An 11,827-nucleotide genomic window follows, 5' to 3' on the forward strand; every position below is an offset into this window, starting at 1 on the left:
AACCGACTCAATGGCACTTAACAACAACAACAATGTCTAGGCTATCGATGTTTATGCATTCCATTTCATTTTTTTACAACTTCCAATTTTGCTAGATTCATACTTCATACATTCCTTGGCCCAATTATTAATGGATGTTTACAGCTGTTTCCTTCATTTTGAGTTGTGTCCCATCAGCAAATGAAGTTCCCAAAAACTTTACTCCATTCATATATATCATCATGGTCAACTCTACTTTGAGGAGGCAGATCTTCCCCAGTTATATTTTGAGTGCCTTCCAACCTGAGAGGCTCATCTTCCGGCATTATATCTGACAATATTCTGATGCTATTCCTAATCTTTTCATTTTCTGGCACTATATCTTATAATGATCCACTGGTAAAGTTTTCAGTGGGTAAACATTCAGAATTAGTGTGCCTTTCCTTCTTCCTAGTCTGTCTTAGTCTGGAAGCTCAGCTGAAACCTATCCACCATGGGTGACCCTGCTGTATTTAAAATAGTGGTATAGCTTCTAGCATCACACAAACAAAACTGACAGAGGAATGGTGGAGTAGCCATCTCTCTCCATCCAGAGAAAACAACAGAGAGGAAAATTAAAGATACATGGAAACAATTAGTCCAAAGGATCTAGCTGTTCAAAGGACCAAAGGACCGTGAGAACCTCAGACTCGATCAACATGAGACCAGAACTAAATGATGCCCAGCTACCACTGCTGACCATTCTGAAAGGGATCAAAATAGAGGATCCTGAATAGAACAGGAGAAAAACTCAAAATAAGAAAAAAATGCCAGACTTACTAGACTGACAGAAACTGGTGGAACATCTGAGACTATAGCCCTTGGTCACTCTTCAGACCTGGAACCACACTCATCTACTAAGGGTCAGCTTTCAGCCAAACAAATAAGACAGGCATATAGGGGGCACATATAGGGAGTACAGAGTCTTGGTGTGGTGCTGTGGGTTAATGCTCTAGACTGCAAAATTGGTTTGAACCACAAAGTCAGTGGTTCAAGCTCACCAGCTTCTCCTCAGAAACCCTATACAGGATCACTTGGGTCAGGATCAACTTGAAGGCACTTAACTACAACAACAATAGGGCATACAAAGTCCTGGTGTGGCGCTGGAGGATAAGCACTGGACTGCTAATCACAAGGTTGATGGTTCAAATCCACCAGCTGCTCCTTGGAAACCCTTTACAGGGTCACTATGAGTTGAAACCAACTCGATGGCACTTAACAAATAGACTGTACAGTAACACCAGGAGGTAAGCACTCCTTAGAACAATCAATCATCTGAAATCAAAAGGGCAACGCTTGCCCTGGAATAAAGCTCAGAAGGATAGGAAAGAAGGAACAATGAAAATTGTTCAGCGCAGGGAAGAGCTAGGAAGTTTCATCACACTGTGGGGACTGCAATCAATTTCATGAAGCAAAATGTGTGTGAACTGTTGAATGGAAAACCAATATTTTCTGTAAACCCTTATTGAAATCACAATAAAAAGGTTTTGTTGGGGTTTTTTTCTCCCCTTTTTTAAAAAGAGAGAAATATGAAAACAACACCAAAATACTACTTTTCACATACCAGATGGCAAAACTCCAAAAGTCCATTACACTGCCTGGTGGAGCTAAGGAGACTTTAAAATTCTATTTCCTCCATTCTTCCCTCCTTTTGAAAAAAATTCTTTATTGAGATATAAATCACATAGATTCCATTTATCTATTTGAAGTATGCACAATTCAATGACTTAGTATCTTCACAGAGTTGTACATCCATCATTATAGCTTACTTTAGAAAAAAATTATTACCTCAAAAAGAAACCTTATATCCCTTAGTCATTCCCACCCTACTCCCCACCTCCCCCAGCTTGTTTTCTGTCTATAGATTTGCCTATTGTGGGCATTTCTTATAAATGGAGTCAGACAATACGTAGCATTCTTTGGTTTATTTCACTTAGCATAGTATTTTCAAAGTTCATCTATGTGTCTATGTTGTATAACATGTATGAGAACTTCATTCTTTTTATGGCTGAATAATATCTTAGTATAAGGATAGAACACATTTTGCTGATTATTCCACAGTTTATATTGTTTCCACTTTTTAGCTCTCATGAAATATACATTTGCATAAAAATTTTGGCGTTCCCAAATATTCTCATTTCTCTTAGATATATGCCTAAGATTAGAATTGCTGGGTCATATGGTGATTCTACATTTAACCTTTCAAGGAACTGCCAAACCGTTTTCCAAGTGGCTGCAACATTTTACATTCCCAATGGTGACATGTAAGAGTTTCATTTTTTCTGCATGTTCGACAACACAAATGAGTTGACACCTTATCCCATTTGTCACCCCTCTTGGATTGTGCTATAAACTGGTTAAGGAGAAAGATCACCTGCTTCTGCCACATGGCAAGGATGAAGGCACCCAAACAAAGGCGGGGGTGGGGGGTGGTCCAGGTCCCAAGTTTACAGGTGAGAAGAGGCAGAACCAGGATCAGACCCAGCTTTCAAGCTGTATGTTATGCCATTAATTTTCCACTTCAGATGCATGATTACCACTGAAGACAAACACTTCTAGTAAATCACTTAGGCTAGAGAAAAGAAGTGGGTGTATTTGAGGAGTGAGGACATCCGAAAGAAGCAATAAGCAATGTCATCACCACCTTCAAGAGAGGCACAGTCAGTCCTGAGGAAAAGCCTCTCAGAGAGGAATATGGGGGAATTGATACCCATCCAGGGAGATGGTGGTGGTAGTGTGCTGTGGAGTTGGTTTCGACTCACAGCTACCCTGTAGAGGGTTTCCAAGGCTATGAATCTTTAAAAGAGCAGGAAGTCTCACCTTTCTCCGGCGTAATGGCTGGTAGTTTCAAACTGCTGATCTTTAGGTCAGCAATGTGACTCCTAACCACTATACTGCTAGAGCATTTGCCTGAAGAAATGGCATGAGTAGGCGTAATTCCTACCTAGAGGCAGGAAATGGGTTTCAGCCACTCTATAATTGATTCTGTTGATGTAACTTATTCGCAGCTGCCACCCATTCGTTAGCGCAGGCTTTTGTGTTGCTATGATGCTGAACAAGTGTTTGTGGAACTTCCAGACTAAGAACTAAAAAGAAAAGCCTTGTAACCTATTGAAAATCAATCAATAAAAACCCTAGTCCAATCCGCAATTGATTGTGGATATGGCACAGGACAGGGAAGAGTTTAGTTCTATTGTGCATTGTTATTGTTGTTGTTATTAGTTGCCATCAAGTCGGTACCTATTATTCATAGTGACCCTATGCAAAACAGAAGGAAACACTGCCCAGTCCTGCGCCAACCTCACAGTTGTTGCCACGCTTCGGCCCACTGATGCTGCCACTTGGCCAATCCATTGTTGTTGTTGCGAAGTGTTGTCGAGTTGATTCTGACCCACAGCAACCCTGTATAGGGTTTCCAAGAAGAAGCTGGTGAGCTTGAACTGTTGACTTTGCAGTTCAAATGGCTTTGCAGGCTGGTGCATTAACCAACAGTGCCACACCAGGATTCCATTGGATCACCATAAATCGGAGGTCAACTTGAAGGCTGCTGCTACAACAACAAAAGGAGTCCAGGTGGCACAGTGGGTAAGCACTTGCTGCTAACTGAAAGATAGGTAGTGTAAAACCACTCAGTAGCTCCCCTGGAGAGAGAATCTGGCCATCAATCTGTTTCCAGGAAGATTATAGCCAATGAAATCTTACAGGGCAGTTTTACTTGTTTGCAAGTGACTTGATGATATTCAACAACTGATAATAGAGGGCCCTGCCCATGCATCTAGGCCTGCTTCTTTGCCATTCCTGTTCCTTCCTCCTGCTCTATTTCTGGCTGATAGCAGGGAAACCTGTTGTGACTTGCAGGTGTTGAATTTCTGCTTGAATCTGAGTTCTCATGAAAACCAAAGAGAACAGTGTGAAGCTGCAGGCATTCTCTCTGTGTTCTGATACAAGATGGCATACAGGGATTCCTTTGCATACTTGAGTGGAAAGAGGTGCTCTGTAGTCATAATCTGTACCACAAGAGACTTCCAGAGGAAAAATACTTAGCAAGCATTTCAGGAACAAGAAATCTCAGCCCAAACCTATTGCAAATACCTTCTGTTACATAAGGCAGATGTTATTTATTAAACTGGACTTAAAAGGATGTCAAATAATATGCTTTAAAATAACTATTTCCTTTGCCTCTACCGTCCTGAGCAATTCCTGTTGACTGATTCGGAGTTTGGCATACATCACCAAGGATAATAATGGCCCATTCAGAGAAGCTGACCTTTATGCAATGATAGGATAATGGGATGATGCAGGATCCTTTTCACTCTGACAGTTTAATGCCTGGAATCTTGCGAAACATGGATCATTTAACACTAGGGAGGTAACAATGCTTGTTACCTTTGAGAGCTAAGCTTATTAAGTGCTTTAATGACAAGGAACCAAATGTCAAAGGAAAAACACCTCAAGTTGGGAAATATCTGAAAATGAAATGTCTATAAAGGGTTTGCAGGCATGCAGAGAGAGCCTTCATAATTTTGTCAGAAAATGTAAATGGATTTGCTGACCCTGCTGAGATGGCCACCTGCTTGGGATGAAAGCTGAAGGGTTTTTTGGTCTGTTTGCTTTCTAAGCTTCCAAGACTCTGTGAGAAACTTTACTTAGGAGTCAAAGGCTTATTTATGCTAATCTTTTCCAAGTGTCTTATCACCACTATCTTTGCCATGAGTTTGCAGAGCTAAATAGACATGACCTTTGATCTTTAGGAGCTTATCTAGTCTTACCACAAACGCTTAGGAAAAGCTCTCTATGTGCAATGACTGTGGTAAACCGTGGAGGTGCAAAAAGAAACTTGGTCTAGGTATACAGATCCATCATTCCAAAACCATATAGAAAGTACTGGGCTTGAAAGGTGGGCCAGAGTTAATAACAGAATAAGACAGCAGATTTGGAACACCCGAGTAATCGTTAAAGGCAGTGCTTCGAACTGGTTATACTGAATGAATAAGAAATCTACATTTAACAAATTCCCTAGGTGATTCTTATATATCTCCCTACTTAAGAATGACCTGGGGATCTATAAGAATTTCCTGGAGATCTTATTAAAATGTAGAATCTGATTAGTATATCTTGGATGGAATGTCAAATTCTCAGCAGGTGATAGAACCAGAATTGATGGGTTCGAAGCCCTGCTTTAAAGAAAGACAACACTTTGTTTTTCTCCATGCTCTTGCACACATGGCCTCCAACCTCCATACTGAGTCTTTTACTTGGAGATTGTGTTTTAGTTTATTCAAAGGTATACTGAATTTTCAGTCCAACCATACTTAAAAAATTTTTTTGTTAAGATGCAAGAATCTGCCACATGAATATCAAAATGGCCATTGAAGATATTTATTCCATTACTGTGTTCCCTAAAGAAGTAACACACTTGAGAGGATTCAGATGATATATTCCTATTTAACAACAACAACAAAAAAAAAATGTGTACCCAAGATTTGCTCCATGGAAGAACAGGCATGCGTTCTTGCAGAATGCAATCGGCTCTGCTGTTTTTCTTTTGCTTTGGCTGCCAGTAAACTCAGTTAAATTTAATGCTCAGTTTCACTTACAATTTGTTTCTTGTTATAATCCTGCACATACAAAATACATACACAAGGATATTCATGGTGACACTGTTTTTAATGGCCAAATGGCAATTTAAATGTCCATCAATGAAGGATTGGTTAAAATAAGTTGGAGTACATCCAATAACGAAACCAAGACTCCTGGTGTGGCATTGTACAATCAGCACTGGACTGCAAACTACGAGGTGAGCAGTTCAAACCCACCAAGTGCTCCTTGGAAACCCTATACAGGGTCACTATGACTTGGCAGCAGTGATGAAACACCAATAATGAAACACTCTTCAGACATTAAAGGAATAAGGCAGCCTTGTCTGTACTCTCCAAAACTACTAAGTGAAAAAAGAGCGATCTGTGGAATACGTGCAAGTGTGCAGGGTGTGTGTTTGCTGCTAATACATGCATAGGATAATACATAGAATACTAACAATAATACACAGACTATCAGACTATATCTAGACGAAATCTATTTACAGTGGTAGCTTACTGTGTGAGTGAGGTGGCTGGAGGTTTGGAGTAGGAGAAAAGCCTAGCTACCTTTTTACCATACACCCTTTTCTAATTTTTGGTTTGTTGTGTTGTTGTTAACTGCCATTGAGTCAGTTCCAACCCACAGAGAGCTTGTATAGGGTTTCCTAGGAGCTGGTGAGGTTGAACCACCAATCTTGCTGTTCAAACCAACTTTGCTGTCCTGAACATTAACCCACAGAACATATTTTACCTATTTAGAAAATTACAGAAATACGAGACTTTTTCACTGATTCATCCAATTTACAGTTTTAAAAATTTTATAATGTTTTTAATGAATTCAATCCATAGTTGTAAGAAACATTTTATTGAAGATTCCCAAAGTCATTTGCTCTCCTTTTACTCTAAAGTAAAGCCAGGAGTGCTGGTGGCATTGTGGTTAATGTGCTCAGCTACTAACTGAAAGGTTCCACCAGCTACTTACTCCATGGGGGGAAGGTGTGGCAGTTGGGGCCTTCTTAAATATTTCAGCCTTAGAAATTCCATAGGGCAATTCTACTCTGTTCTGTCAGGACACTATCAGTCAGAATCAACTCAATAGCAACTGATCACTCGAAACAAGACGAATTTCAGTTCTTGAAGCACTTCTAGAAGTCTGTCTCTCCTTAAATGATATACAAATTTCTCCATGTTCATTTTTCAGAGTAGAATGACCCATAATTTTCATTGGATTATTAAAAGTAACTATGATTAAGAATTGGAGTTCTGGTGTGGTGCTATAGGATAAGCTAAACCACAATGTTGGTGGTTCAAACTTACGAGCTGTACTTTGGAAACCCTACACAGGGTCGCTATGAGGTGGAATCAATTCAAAGGCACTTAATAACAACAACATGATTAAAAATTACTGTCCTGATGATTTATCTTCCGCCACTCTGGTAGCGTAGTGGTTACGAATCGGGCTGCGAACCGGAAGGTCAGCAGTTCGAAACTACCAGCTGCTCCGCGGGAGAAAGATGAGGCGATCTGCTCCCGTAAAGATTTACAGCCTCGGAAACCCTATTCAGGGTCGCTATGGGTCGAAACCGACTCGACGGCACTTAACAACAACAACAACAACAACTCTTCTTTTAAAAAAAGCAATTTTACGTTGTTCGAAAAGCAAAGCCATAGTAATTAAAGCACCTGGCTTTCTTCTCTGCTGATCACTCCCTACCCAATTAAAACAATATAAAAGGTATTTAGTGCCTGATGACTTAATCAGCTTTAAAAAATATGTTTAATTTGCAGCTATTTTGTTTTTCACTCGCAGTTGTTGTAGTGTATATATCGTTTTAAGTTTAAATTGTATTTATTTTGCTGTTGTTGAGAATACACACAGCAAAATGTACACCAATTTAACACTTGATTATTTGGGGGGGGGATGCTACCTGCAACCTTTAGCCTGGGTATAAAGCATAAATGTTGTTGTTGTTGTTGTCAGGTGCCATCGAGTCGGAACCGACTCATAGCGACCCCATGCACAGCAGAACGAAACAATGTTCCATCCTGGGCCAACCTCACTACCGCCGCCACACTTGAGTCCATCAATGATGCCACCTGGCTGATCCATCTCGTTGGGGGTCTTCCTCTTTTTCTCTGACCCTCCACCCTACCCAGCATGACATCCTTCTCCAACAATCGTTTCCTCCGGACAATATGTCCAAAGTAGGAGAGACGAAGCTTAGCCATCCTGGCCTCCAAGGAGCACTCTGTCTGCACTTCTTCCAAAACAGATCTATTGGTTCTTTTGGCAGTCCACGGCACCCTCAGTATTCTCCTCCAACACCACAACTCAAAGGCATCAATTCTTCTACGATCCTCCTTATTCACGGTCCAGCTTTCGCATCCATATGAGGCTATTGAAAACACAATGGCCTGGGTCAGGCGCACCCTAGTCCTCAAGCTGACATCTCTGCTCTTCAACACTTTAAAAAGTTCCTGTGCAGCAGATTTGCCCAGTGCAATACGTCGTCTGATCTCTTGACTGCTACTTCCGCGACTGTTGATAGTTGATCCAAGAAGAATGAAGTCCTTGACAACTTCAATCTTTTCTCCATTGATAACAATGTTGTTTATTGGTCCAGTGGTGAGGATTTTTGTTTTCTTGACATTGAGATGTAATCCATATCGAAGGCTGTGCTCTTTAATCTTCATAAGTAAATGTTTCAAGCCCTCTTCACTTTCAGCGATCAAGGTTGTATCATCTGCATATCGCAGGTTGTTAATGAGTCTTCCTCCAATCCTGATGCCACGTTTTTCTTCATAGAACCCAGCTTCTCGTATTATTTGCTCAGCATACAGGTTGAATAAGTATGGTGAAAGAATACAACCCTGTCTCACACCTTTCCCAATTTTAAAACATTCAGTGTTCCCATGTTCTGTTCGAACAACTGCTTCTTGGTCTAGGTACAGATTTCTTAGAAGTACAATTAAGTGTTCTGGAATACTCATACTTCTCATAAATAGATAATAATAATAAAAAAAACACAAGATCTTGACCTTGGCTTGAGGCATCTTTCATTCCCATAAGGCAGGGCACTGATGCCCACTGTGTCTGTTATGGAAACTGAATGTTGCTGTAACTGGGATCTGATTATATAAATTTGACTTTGGAACGCTCAGCTCCATGTAATCCTTCAGGCCAAAGGGGAAATTACTTTATCTTCTTCTGGCTGTGGGAAGGCCCTGAAGGCTGCTGGAGAAGCAACATTTATCTGCTGACATCTGACTTCACTAGAAGCAATGAAGCATTTTTTTTTCTTTTTGGCTAAGTCAATACATCTAAATGCTATCACCTGAGATATTTATCTAGGGAGTTGCCTCTTCTAAGCCACACACCATATCATTCTGCTGAATATTTCATGGCAAAGCAGTTTGCTTTCTGTGTCTCTCTACCTGCCTGCAGACATGCTTTTGGTAGTACATGAACAGAGTCAGTAGGAAAAGTTCTAGGGAAGACTTCCAACATGGTGGACACACAGGTCTTCACCCACATAAGTTCCTCGTTTGCCAAGTTAAAATTTTTGGTACATGAAATCAATAAGTTCTTCTGAGGCAAGATGTTAAACTAAGCAGACCCTCTGTAGAAAGGATACAGGAGACCAAGCAAAGCACAAATGATTGGTGGTCCTGGAACCCTGAATTTCAGAGGAAAGGATAGAGATGTGGATTGAGTGCTGACTGGGAGAGAAGGCTGAGTAGGACTGGTGAGAAAAGAAATAGACAGGCAGATAGTCAGCTAGCCTGCCATACAGTGAGTTTGTGGGAGGCTGTCAATTGACACAGCAACCTGGAAGCACAGGACATGTGCAGGAAGCTTAAGGACAAATCTCTCAGTATTCGTTTGCTAGAGGAGCAATCAGAAAAACAAACAAAAAGTCAGAAGAAAGACTAAGTATTATGTGAGACACACTATCAAAAGGAATAACTTATGTGTGATCGGAATTCTAAACAGGATGAAATAAAAAATCACAAAGAAAATTGTGAAAGAATAGTTAGAGGAAAACTTCTCTAACATCATCAAAGACGAGAAGATATACATTTAAGAAGCTGAACCAACTCCATGTAAGAACAGACCCCAAAAGAAAATCATCAAGACATTATTAATCAAACTCTCCGAAAACAGACAAGGAAAACATCCTGAGAGCAGCTCAGGAAAATCAGAGTTACCTACAAAGGAGAACTAATAAAACTAAGCTCTGATTTCTCATCAGAAACCACGCAGGCAAGAAGACAATGGGATGACATATATAAAACTCTAAGAAAAATATTGCCGACCCAGCAAAATTTTTCCTCAAATACAATGGTGAAATTAGGACATTTTCAGACAAAATTAAAGGAACTTGTAAAACCCAGATCAATCTTATAAAAGTACTAAAGGGAGTTCTTTGGACCCAGAACCAATAACAGCAAACAACAACCTGAAATTAACATACATGATATCACCCAAATATAGAACTCAGCCCAAATACAGAAAACCTACAAGAACAAAAACAAACCTACAAGAAATATTAGTTTGAAAAAAAAAGACACCTCATAAAAAGGAAATCGTCTAGTTATAGAACTTCCAAATGAAGAGGAAATCAAGTAGATTTCAAGAAAGAAAGGGAGAAAAACAGCATAACTATAAGCCTAAAACTAGACCAAGCCTACCCCTACCACTAATAACCATAACCCTAATATTTTATGAAACCCTAGATCTTGCCTTGGCCTAGTCACAGTTCTAACCCTATCTTCTTACAGTTACCATCCAAATAAAAAGAAAACCAGTAAGAACACTTAGCAAAGATTTAATATATTAAAGTACTACAATTATTACATTTTTATTACTATGCTTTTTCTCTGACTTACCAATTCTTGTTTTCTACCTTTTGAAGTCTCCCATCTAAGAACTAGAAGTTGTTTTAGCTTCATATATTCTGATTCTCCTATTTTCTGTCTTAAGAAATGAAATATAGAAATAGTTGTTGTTGTTAAGTACCATGGAGTCGGGTCCGACTCATAGTGACCCTGCACAGGGTTTCCGAGGCTATAAATCTTTATGGGAGCAGAACGCCTCATCTTTCTCCCGCAGAGCTGCTGGTAGTTTTGAACTGCTGACCTTAAGGTTGGCAACCTGACTTGTAACCACTATGCTACCAGAGCTCCTTGGGTTCAAATTACAGTTACTTAATGGCAGAACTTGAATCCAGTGCTCATTATACCAACTGAGAATCAAAAGTACAGAATGTACTGATGTTGGTGAATATAAGGTGTGTGTTAGGGGCTGTGGGGAGCACAGTGGTTGAAAAGGTCAGTAGTTCAAGCCCACAAGCTGTTCTGCAGGAGAAAGAGGAGGGCTTCTGCCCTCATAAAAGGTTTACAGCCTCAGAAACCCTATACAGGGTCACTATGAGTCGAAACTAACTCCACTGCACTTAACAACAATGTCAGGAACTGTAAATGATCACATAGGAATGAGATTGCCCTGTATTAGTCATAGATAATGGACAATGAATAAGGAAGATGAAGAATTGGTAAATTTAAATTTCAGTGTTGCTAAAGAATATCGAAAGTACCATGGACTGCCAGAAGCGCAAACAATTCTGTCTTGGAAGAAGTACTCCTGGAATAGAGGATGGTGAGACTTTATCTCATGTACTTTGGACATGTTATCAGGAGGAACTAGTCCATGGAAAATGATATCATGCTTGGTAAAGTGGAGAGCCAATGAAAAAGAGGAAGACCCCCAACAAGATGGATTGACGCAGTGGCTGCAGAATGGGCTCAAACATGACAATTGTGAGGTTGGCACAGGATTGAACAATGTTGTGTTCTGTAGTGCACTGAATTGATACAAGTAGGAACAAACGATGACACCTAACAACAACAGTCATGAATAAGGGTGTAAATTTGTATATAAAACAAAGGGAAAATAGGACAAATGTCTTCTAAAATATTAATAATTCTTTCAAGAAACATTGTGTGCCAAATGCAATCCTAGACACAAGGAAAACAAAGATGAATAAAACATACTTTTTGCCCTGCTTTATAAAATAATACAATATAACTTTGATTTTCAAAATGACAAGATTTTATAAGGGAATATAAAATAGTTATTCGTGAAAGGAAGTGTATTCAGGAAAGAGGAAGAAATGAAATGCCCTAAAATTAAAGATCTTAATATTTTACAACATCAAATGTGTTCCCTC

Source organism: Chrysochloris asiatica, unplaced genomic scaffold, assembly GCF_000296735.1.
Source record: "Chrysochloris asiatica unplaced genomic scaffold, ChrAsi1.0 scaffold00057, whole genome shotgun sequence".
In the NCBI taxonomy this organism is placed as follows: Eukaryota; Metazoa; Chordata; class Mammalia; order Afrosoricida; family Chrysochloridae; genus Chrysochloris; species Chrysochloris asiatica.